Raw genomic sequence first — 11601 nt, 5'->3', positions numbered from 1 at the left:
GAGTCTTTAGGGTTTTCTATGTACAATATCATGTCATCTGCAAATAATGACAGTTTCACTTCCTCCTTTCCAATTTCGATCCCTTTTATTTTTTCTTCATGTCTGATTGCTGTGGCTAAGACTTCCAGTACAATGTTAAACAAGAGTGGCGAAAGTGGACATCCCTGTCTTGTTCCTGTTCTTAATGGAAATGTTTTTAGTTTCTGTCCATTGAGTATGATGTTGGCTGTAGGTCTTTCATATATGGCCTTTATTATGTCGAGATATGATCCCTCTATTCCTACATTGCTGAGCGTTTTTATCAGAAATGGATGCTGGATTTTGTCGAATGCTTTTTCAGCATCTATTGATATGATCATGTGGTTTTTATTCTTCATTTTGTTTATGTGGTGTATCACGTTTATTGATTTGCGAATATTGTACCAGCCTTGCATCCCTGGAATGAATCCCACTTGGTCATGGTGAATAATTTTTTTGATGTATTTCTGGATCCGATTTGCTAGTATTTTGTTCAGGATTTTGGCGTCTATGTTCATCAGGGATATTGGCCTGTAGTTTTCTTTCTTCGTAGTGTCTTTTTCTGGTTTTGGAATTAGAATTATGCTGGCCTCATAGAACGTGTTTGGAAGTCTTCCTTCTTCTTGAATTTTTTGAAATAGTTTGAGGAGAATGGGTGTTAGTTCTTTTTTGAATGTTCGGTAAAACTCCCCCGTGAAACCATCTGGGCCTGGGCTTTTGTTTGCTGGGAGAGTCTTGATTACCTCTTCAATTTCCTTGGTTGTTATTAGTCTGTTCAAGTTTTCTATCTCTTCCGGGAATAGTTTTGGGAGACTGTGTGTTTCTAGAAATTTGTCCATTTCGCTGAGATTGTCGAATTTGTTGCCATATAGTTGTTCATAGTAGTTGTTAACGATCTTTTGTATTTCCGTGGTGTTGGTTGTTACTTCTCCTCTTTCATTTCTGATTTTGTGTATTTGGGTTCTCTCTCTCTTTGTTTCTTGGTGAGTCTAGCTAAGGGTCCGTCAATCTTGTTTATCTTTTCGAAAAACCAGCTCTTTGTTTCATTGATCCTTTGAATTGTTTTTTTGGTCTCTATGTCATTTATTTCTGCTCTGATCTTTACTATTTCCTTCCTTCTACTTGCTCTGGGGTTTTCTTTTTGTTTGCTTTCTAATTCTTTAAGTTGTGAGGTTAGACAGTCAATTAGAAATTTTTCTTGTTTTTTGAGGTAGGCCTGTAGTGCTATGAACTTCCCTCTCAGAACTGCTTTCGCTGCATCCCATAGATTTGTGTTGTTGTGTGTTCATTTTCATTGGTTTCCAGGAAGTTTTTAATTTCTTCCTTGATCTCCTCGGTGACCCATTCATTGTTTAATAACATGCTATTTAGCCTTCATGTGTTGAAATGTCTTTGCATGTTCTTTGTGCAATTGAGTTCTAGTTTCATGCCATTGTGATCTGAGAAGATGCTTGATATGATCTCAATCTTCTTGAACTTGTAGAGATTTAGTTTGTGTCCTATCATGTGGTCTATCTTTGAGAATGTCCCATGTGCACTTGAGAAGAATGTGTATTCTGTAGTTTTGGGGTGTAATTCTCTGTAGATATCTATTAAATCCATTTGGTCTAGTGCTTCATTTAGAGTCTCTGTTTCCTTGCTAATTTTTTGCCTAGAGGATCTATCCAGTGCTGTCAACGGGGTGTTGAAGTCCCCTGCTATGATTGTATTGTTGTCGATGTCTCCTTGGAAGTCCTCCAGAAGATTTTTAATATATTTTGGTGCTCCTATATTGGGTGCATATATGTTTATCAAGGTTATATCTTCCTGTTGGATAGATCCTTTCAATATTATGTAGTGGCCGTCTTTGTCTCTAGTTATGGTCTTCATTTTGAAATCTATTTTATCAGATATGAGAATTGCAACCCCAGCTTTTTTTGCTTTCCATTTGCTTGGAAAATTTTTTTCCATCCCTTCACTTTCAACCTATGTGAGTCTTTTGTTGAGAGGTGGGTCTCTTGTAAACAACATATGGATGAGTCATGCTTTCTTATCCAATCAGCTACTCTGTGTCTCTCTATGGGAGCATTCAATCCATTTACGTTTAAGGTGATAATTGATATGTACTTATTTATTGCCATTTTTGTTTAGTGTGGTTCTATTTTTCTTCCCATTTCTACTGCTAATTACAGCAGTCCTTTTAACATTTCTTGCAGTGCTGGTTTGGTGCTAATGTATTCCCTTAGCTTTTTTTTGTCTGGGAAGCTCTTTATTTGATCTTCTATTTTGAACGATAGCCTTGCTGGGTAGAGTAGTCTTGGATTCAGATTCTTGTTTTTCATGACTTTGATTACTTCATGCCATTCTCTTCTGGCCTGTAGTGTTTCTTGTGAGAAGTCAGCTGAGAGCCTTATGGGGTTCCCTTTGTAGGTAACCTGTTGCTTATCTCTTGCTGCTTTTAGGATTCTCTCTTTGTCTTTAATTTGTGGCATTTTAATTACTATGTGTCTTGGTGTGGGCCTGTTTGGGTTCTTCTTACTTGGGACTCTCTGTGTTTCTTGAACTTGAATGCCTTCCTCCTTCAGCAAATTAGGGAAGTTTTCTCTCACTATTTTTTTGAATATATTCTCTATCCCTTGCTCCTTTTCTTCTTCTTCGGGGACTCCTATGATGCGAATATTATTACGTTTCCAGTTGTCCCATAGTTCTCTTAAGCTGTCTTCCTGTTTTTTAATAGTTTTTTCCTTTTGTTTTTCTGATTGGTTGATTTTTTCTACCCTGTCTTCTAATTCACTGATCCGGTCCTCAGCTTCCCCTACTCTGCTTTTTAAACCTTCCAATGTGTTTTTCATTTCGGATATGTCATTTTTTATCTCTTCTTGTTGGTTTTTAATTTCCATTTGGCTTATTTTCAGTGTCTCTATGTCCTTACTCATGCTGTTCAGCTTCCTCAAGATCATGGCTCTGAATTCTAGCTCTGTTAACATGCCTAATTGCTCCACATTGATCTCATCTTCGGTGGAGGTGTCTTGCTCTTTCATTTGGCTTCTGTTTCTGTGTTTCACCATTTTGGCTATCACTGTGGGCTTTGGAGCCTGTCAAGTTCTCCCTGTGGGTGTTGGTGTTCTGCTGTTTGTGGGTCCCTCTCCTGTGTTTAGATGAGCGAGGGAGGACCCACGTTGAACACCACTGTCAAGTCTTACTTTCCTGGTTAAAGTTGCCAGCCCAGGAAAGGTACTGTTATCCTCTAGCTTTTTGCCTGGAGGCTAGCAGTCTAGGTTACTTGATGAGTTTTGGGTTGTCAGTTGATTGAAAAACTCCCTCTGGTGCTCAGCCAAGGGGCTTTCACGAGGGTGGGGCAGATGCTGGTCGTTAGTGAGCCTCAATTAACACTTCAATGGCCCACAGGGTGGGGTTGGATCTCCGAGGGAGGGGCTGCTGCCTCTCCCCAGAGCCCTGGGAAGGAGCAATGTGGCCACCGTCCTGAGTAGCTGCACTCAGCCAAAGCTCTGAGCGCCCTCCAAACCCCGAGTGTCCCGACACAGTTCCAGTCCAGTCTGCCCTCCCTCCGCCGGAGCCCAAGGTGAGTGGCTGTGGCTGTTTCAGCCTCTGTCCCGGCTGCGCTGGGGGCCGCCTGGGAGTGTAACCCGCGGGCGCCACTTACAGCTAAGGCTGCTGCCGAGCTGCGGACTGTGGGCTCCCAGCCCTGTCTCGCGCCTTCGCAATCCTACCGGGATGGAGTCAGTGTCCCGCGTTGTATGGTCCTCGCAAGCTGCTTTTCTGTTGGTTTTTCCCGTCGATTTGTCTGTGTTGTAGTTGTAATTCCAGTTTGGTTCTGGGAGATGGTCTGTGTAGCTCCGTTCACTCCGCCGCCATTTTTCGGTCTCCACCATAGTGTTTTTCAAATGGAAGTTCCATTTTTAATTTTTTGAGGAAACACCATAGTGTTTTTTATAGTGGCTGCACCAGTCTGTATTCCCACCAGCAGTGCACTAGGGTCCACACCCTCGCCAGCACTTGTTTGATGATTTGTTGATGGCGGCCATTCTGACAGGTGAGAGGTGATACCTCATTGTTGTTTTAATTTGCATCTCTCTGATGATTAGTGATGTTGAGCATTTCTTCATATGTCTCTTAGCCACTTGTATGTCCTGTTTGGATAGGTGTCTATTCAGGTCCTCTGCCCATTTTTGAATTGGGTTCTTTGTCTTCCTTTTGTTGAGTTGTAGGAGTACTCTATATATTTTGTATATTAACCCCTTATCTGATATATCATTGACAAATATGTTCTCCCAGAGAGTGAGCTCCCTTTTCATTTTGATGCTGGTTTCTTTTGCATTGCAGAGCTTTAAGTTTGATGTAGTTCCATTTATTAATTTTTCCTTTGTTTATCTTGCCCTATGTGATATATTAGTGAAAATTCCACTACATATGATGTCTGAGATTTTCCGGCTTATATTTTCTTCTAGGATTTTCATGGCTTCACAGGTTATATTTAAGTCTTTTATCCATTTTGAGTTCATTCTTGTGTCTGGTGTAAGTTGATGGTCTAGTTTTACTATTTTGCATATAGCTGTTCAATTTTTTCAGCACCATTTAACGAAGAGACTGTCTTTTCTCCATTTTATGCTCTTGCTTCCTTTGTCAAATATTAATTGAGCATATTGCCTGGGGTCCATTTCTGGTTTCTCTGTTCTGTTCCATTGATCTATATGTCTGTTCCTGTGCCAGTACCAGGCTGTTTTGGTTACGATGGCTTTGTAGTATAACTTAATATCTGTATTGTGATCCCTCCTACTTTGTACTTCTTTTTCAAAATTGCTGTGGTTATTTGGGGTCTTTTATGGTTCCATATAAACTTTTGGAGTATTTGTTCCAGATATTTGAAATATGCCATTGGTACTTTGATAGAGATTGCACTGAATCTGTTGATTGCTTTGGGTAGTATTGACATTTCAATGATGTTGATTTTTCCAATCCATGAACATAATGTATGTTTCCATGTTTTTATATCATCCTCTATTTCTTTTTTCAATGTACTGTAGTTTTCTGAAAAAAGGTCTTTTACCTCCTTGGTTGAGTTTATTACCAGATATTTATTCTTTTGTGTGTTGAAATTGTAAATTGGATTGTTTTTTTGTTTGTTTGTTTGTTTCCCTTTCTGAGTGTTCATTATTGGTGTATAAAAATGCCATCAATTTCTGGAAGTTAATTTTGTATCCTGCTACTTTGCTATATTCATTTATTAAATCTAGTATTTATTTGATGGAGTCTTTAGGGTTTTCTATGTAAAATATCATGTCGCTGGTGAATAATGTCAGTTTTACTTACTCATTTCTGATTTGATTCCCTTTTATTTTTTCTTCTTTTCTAATTGCTATGGCTAAGATTTCCATTACTATGATAAATAAGACTGGTAAAAGTGGGCATCCCTGTCTTGTCCTGTTATTAAGGGAAATGCTTTTAGTTTTTGCCCATTGGGTATAATGTTGGCTGTAGGTTTTCATATATGGCTTTTATCATGTTGAGATATGATACCTCTATTTCCACATTACTGATCATTTTTATCAGAAATGAGTGCTGAGTTTTGTAAAATGTTTGTTCAGTGTTTATTGAAGTGATCATATGGTTTTTATCTTTCAGCTTGTTTATGAGGTGTATCACAATTATTGATTTGTGAATATTGTACCAGCCTTGCATCCCTGGGATGAATCCCACTTGGTCATGGTGCATACTTTTTTTTAATGTCTTGCTGGATCCAATTTAGTAATACTTTTTTGAGGATTTTGGCATCTATGTTCATCAGCAATATTGGCCTGTAGTTTTCTTTCTTTGTAGTGTCTTTGTCTGGTTTTGGAATTAGGGTTATGCTGGCCTCATAAAAGGAATATTTATTCTTGAATTTTTTGGAATACTTTGAGGAGAATGGATGTTAGTTCTTTGAATGTTTAGTAAATCTCCCCCATGAAGCAGTCCAGGCCCAGGCTTTTGTTTGCTGGGAATATCTTCTTCATTTTTTTTGTTATTGATTTTAGAGAGAGAGGAAGGCAGAGGGAGAGAGAGATAGAAACATCGATGAGACAACATCAATTGGCCGCCTCCTGCATGCCCCCACTAAGAATTTGGACCACAACCTGGGCATGTGCCCTCGTTCAGAATCAAACTAGCGACCTCTTGGTGCATGGGTCGATGCTCAACCACTGAGCCACACTGGCCGGGCTGCTGAGAGTTTCTTAATTACATCTTTAATTTCCTTAGTTGTTATTGGTCTGTTCAAGTTTTCTGTTTCTTACACGTTCAGTTTTGGTAGACTGTGATTTTAGAAGTTTGTACATTTTGCCTTGATTGTGCAATTTGTTGATGTATAATTGTTCATAGTATTTTTTAACAATCCTTTTTTTCAGTTGTGCACTTGCTATTTCCCCTCTTTTGTTTCTGATTTTGTTTATTTGGGTCATCTGTCTTTGTTTCTTGGTGAGTCTGCTTACGGGTTCATCAATCTTGTTTATCTTTTCAAAGAAATAGCTCTTTGTTTCATTGATCTTTTGAATTTTTTTTTTTTTTTTTTAGTCTCTATGTCGTTTTTTCTGCTCTTTCATTTACTATTTCTTTACTTCTATTTGCTCTGGGTTTGTCTTTTTGTTTACTTTCTAGTTCTTTAAGTTGTAGGGTAAGATATTTAATTAGAAATATTTTCTTATTTTTTGAGGTAGGCCTGTAATGCTATGAATTTCCTTCCCAGGACTGCTTTCACTGTGTCCCATAGATTTTATGTTGCTATGTGTACATTTTCATTGATTTCCAGGAAATTTTTAATTTCTTCCTTGATCTCCTTGGAACACATTCATTGTTTAATAAAATGGTATTTAGCCTCCATGTATTTGAATGTTTTTGAGGATTTTTGTTGTAATTAATTTCTAGTTTTATGCCATTGTGATCTGAGAAGATGCATGATATAATTTCAATCCTTTTGGACTTGTAGAGACTTAGTTTGTGTCCTAACATGTGGTCTATCTCTGAGAATGTCCCATGTGCACATGAGAATAATGTAAGTTCTGCAGTTTTGGGGTGGAATTCTCTGTAGTTATCTATTAAATCCATTTGATCTCATGTATCATTTAGAGTCTTTATTTCCTTGTTATTTCTTAGAGGATCTATCCTGTGATGTCAGCAGAGAGTTGAATTCCCCTGCTATGATTGTATTGCTGTCGAATTCTCGTTTGAAGTACTCTAGAAGTTTTAAAATATATTTTAGTGCTCCTATTTTGGGTGCATATATGTTTATCAAGGTTATATCCTCCTGTTGGATAGATCATTTCAATATTTTGTAGTAGCCTTTTTGTCTCTAGTTATGGCCTTCATTTTTAAGTCTTTTTTTTTTTTTAATCAAATATGAGTATTGCTACTCCCATTTTTTTTTCATATGTTTGGAAAGTTTTTTTTCCTTTCCTTCACTTTCAACCTTTGTGAACCTTTTGTTGTTAGGTGGGTCTCTTGTAAACAACATATATATGTCTGCTTTCTTATCCATTCAGCTACTCTGTGTCTTTTGATTGGAGCATTCAGTCCATTTATGTTTAAGGTTATTATTCATATGTACTTATTTATTGCCAGTTTATATTTATTATGGTTATGTTTCTTTCCCTATTTCTTCTGCTTATCATAGCAGTCCTTTTAACATTTCTTGCAGTGCTGGTTTGGTGCTAATATATTCCCTTAGCCTTTTTTTTTTTTTTTTTCTTTTTGGTCTGAGAAGCTCTTTATTTGACCTTCTATTTTGAATGATAGCCTTGCTGGATAGAGTAGTCTTGGATTCAGACCCTTGTTTTTCATAACCTTGAATACTTCATAACATTCCCTTCTGGCCTATAGTGTTTCTGTTGAGAAGTCAGTTGATAGCCTTATGGGGACTCCTTTGTAGATAACCTGTTGCTTATCTCTTGCTGCCTTTAGGATTCTCTCTTTGTCTTTAATTTTTGGAATTTTAATTATTATGTGTCTTGATTTGGGCTTCTTTGGGTTCTTCTTACTTGGTGCTCTCTGTGCTTCTTGAAGTTGTATGTTATTTTCCTTCACCAAGTTAGGGAAATTTTATGTCACTAATTTTTTTTTTTCTTTATTGAGGTTAGATAGGGAGAGGAAGGGAGACAGAGACATAGAAATATCGATGAGAGAAGATATTGATGGGCAGCCTCCTGCATGTCCCTCACTGGGGATCTGTCCCACAACCTGGGTATGTACCCTAAGCAGGGACTGAATCAGTGACCTCTTGGTGCATGGGTCCATGCTCTGCCACTGAGCCACACCAGCTGGGACTATTTCTTCAAATATATTCTGTAACCCTTGCTCATTATATCTTTCTTTTATTACTCCTATGATGCAGATGTTGTTATGTTTAATATTGTCCCAAAGTTCTCTTAAACTGTCCTGTTTATCAATTGTTTTTTCTTATTGGTTCTCTGATTGAGTGCTTTTTTTTTCTACCTTGTCTTCTAATTCACTGATCTGATCCTCAGCTTCCCCTAATCTGCTGGTTATTCCTTCCAGTATGTTCTTTTTAAATTTTATTTATTTATTTATTCTTTATCCTCACCTGAAAATATTTTTCCTTTTTTTTTTTTTTTGTTCAGATAGAGTGGGAGGGAGAGAGAGGAAGAGAGAGAGAAAGAGAAACATTGACGTGAAAGGGACACATTGAGTGGCTGCCACCCGCATGACCCAAGCAGGGCCAGGGACAAACTATAACCAAGGTATATGCCCTTAGCAGGAACCAAACCTGGGTCTCTCGGGACCACAGGCTGATGCTCTAACCACTGAGAAAAACCAGCCAGAGCTATGTTCTTTTGTCAAAAATTTGTTTTTATTAATTTATTTTTGTTACAGATGTTTCTCTTTTTCCCCCCATTTATACCCTCCTCCCCACACCCCCACCCCATCCCCAGCTTTGTTGTGTATGTCCATTGGTTATGAATACATGCATATAAATTCTGTGGTTTATCTCTTCCTTCCCCTCATCCCCTCTTCTGAGGTTTGTCAGTGTGTACCCTACTTCTATGTCTCTGGGTCTATTTTGTTCATCAGTTTGTTTTGTTCATTATATTCCACAAATAAGTAAAGTCATGTGATATTTGTCTTTCTCTGCTAGGCTTGTTTCGTTTAGCATAATACTCTCCAGGTCCCCCCATGTCGTCTCAAAGGATAAGAGATCTTTCTTTCTTACAGCTGCATAATATTCTATTGTGTATATGTACCAGAGCTTTTTTATCCACTCATCTATTGATGGATACTTGGGCCATTGTGTTCTTTATTTCTACTATGTTGTTCTTCATTTCTGCTTGGTGGTGCATTTCCAATTGGTTGATTTTGATTGCTTCTGTATCCTTACTCATGCTGTTGAGCTCTTTAGTCATGCTGTTGAGCTTCCTCATAATCATTATTCTGAACTCTACCTCTGATATCTTGCTTAATTTCATTTCATTACTCTATTATTTTGTAGAATTCTCTTGTTTTGTTTGAGATTTGTTTCTTTGTTTCACTATTTTGGCTGTCTCAGTGGGTTTTAGAGCCTTCCAAATTTTCTCTGTGGGTGGTTGGTGTTCTGCTTGTTGCGGCTCCCTCTACTAGGTTTGAATGTGTGGGAGGGCACATGTTAAACACCAATGTCTAGTTTTACTTTCCTGGGTAGACTTGCATGCCAAGCAAAGATTCAGTTATCCTATAGCTTTGCCTGCAGGCTATTCATCTAATTTAATTAATGAGCCCCAGGTTGTAGCCCTCAGCTCTATCTTTATTTTTTTAAAATGTCCTGTTCAAATGTATTATGAAAAATTGGGAAGTGGAAATCATAGTCTTTCTGACACAGTTTATATTTGACTTCTGGGGAATTGGCCAGATTGTAAATTTCAAAAGCTTGCAGAACATAGTATAGAAATGAAATGTATATTAATTTTAAATACATCATGTAAAGGGGATTTCAGAATAGCTTAGTGAGCAAGGCAATGCTGTGGCACTGTATTCCAAAATAATGTGACATTTGGATCTTCATATATCCTATGAGCTAGGGGAAATTGGGGGGTGCAAGTAAAATAATAGATGGTGCAATCAATTGGATTGGTATTTCATTTTTATCAATAGGTTGGATGGACACATGATAGCATGCTTGCCAGATTTAAGTGGGTCATAACGATGAATGCCATGGATCCAGAATCATGATATAAAAACAGCCTGGCTAACTGGTCCTATGGGTAAAAATGATGAAATTGAATGGGGATACATTGAAATATTTATACTTAGAAAGGCAATTTATTATTGATTGCCTGAATAGTCATGCATACTTGTATGCTGTTAGTTCCTTTACTACCTGTATAATATTTGGCAAGTAACTTAATCCTGTTTGAGCCTCAGTTTCCTCATCTGTAAATATATGCTCATGGTAAAAAAAAAAATCCAATAATGCAAAAGAATATACAACAAAGTAAGTCTCCCAGGTCCTCAGTTCCTCAATCCCTTTCTACAGACATTAAAAAAATAATTCTTTGAGAGATAGTATGCATGTGTGTATGTACATAAACTTAAAAAAAAAACATATTATATGTTCACTATTTTTCTCCCTGATTTTTCACGTACTTTTTCTTGTAATTTCATGTTAGCACATATGTAACTATATAATTTCCCTGTGATTTGCTTTATTTATCTAGCATACAGATTCAAAGCACAGATTTGAAATCACATTACCTGGGTTCAATTCACAGCTCCACAACTCACTGGCTGTGTGACTTATGACAAGTTACTTAACCTCTCTTTACCTATAGGTGACATATCCTTTAGGAACAGTAGGCAGAGTTCTTAGGGCCTGTTATACTTTTAGGAGCACATGAAAATGTTTTAAATTTAATTTCTTTTAAAATCAGAAGGAAAAATGACTATAAAACTAATTAATATGTAATAATAAACACACTATGGATTATATTTATACATACAAAAACAGTTATAAAATATAATTTTCAATATATATTTTTTAATGATGTAAGGTTCCCACAATGACCAAAATGCCCAGGGCCCACAGAAGTCATAATGTGACAGATGTGCCAGGGTTTCATCAGCTGTGAAATGCATATAACAATAGTGCTTACATCATAGGGTTGTTGTGAAAAATAGCTGACTTGGTATTTGGAAAGCTGATAGTTTTGGCAATACTAATTTTGATATGTTAGTTAAGTGAGTAAATTTTAAAAAATGGGTAAGTCACTTACATAGTAAAAAACTTGAGTACAAAATGGTATGCAGTGCTCACTTCGGCAGCACATATACTAAAATTGGAACGATACAGAGAAGATTAGCATGGCTCCTGCACAAGGATGACATGCAAATTGGTGAAGTGTTCCATATTTTTACTACCCAAAGCAATCTATAGATTCAATGCAATCCCCATCAAGATACCAACGACGTTTTTCACAGAACTAGAACAGTTACTTCAAAAGTTCATGTGAAACAAAAAAGACCCTGAAAAGCCACAGCAATCTTGAAAAAGAAGAACAAAGTTGGAGGGATCCCATTACCAGATTACAGGTTATACTACAAAGCCACTGTATTCAAAACAGCCTG

General features: G+C 37.3%; 1 non-coding gene across 1 annotated transcript; it reads left to right on the top strand.

Annotated features, from left to right (window-relative positions):
* The first annotated feature begins 11282 nt into the window (after positions 1 to 11282).
* Positions 11283 to 11389, top strand: LOC118636701. The gene has a single exon (XR_004960689.1). It is a non-coding gene; the product is annotated as a U6 spliceosomal RNA (small nuclear RNA).
* The last annotated feature ends 212 nt before the right edge of the window (positions 11390 to 11601 follow it).

This window comes from Molossus molossus, unplaced genomic scaffold (assembly GCF_014108415.1).
Source record: "Molossus molossus isolate mMolMol1 unplaced genomic scaffold, mMolMol1.p scaffold_m16_p_2, whole genome shotgun sequence".
NCBI lineage: Eukaryota > Metazoa > Chordata > Mammalia > Chiroptera > Molossidae > Molossus > Molossus molossus.
The sequence above is the reverse complement of the archived record's forward strand: the minus strand, read 5'-3'. Positions and strand labels throughout refer to the sequence as shown.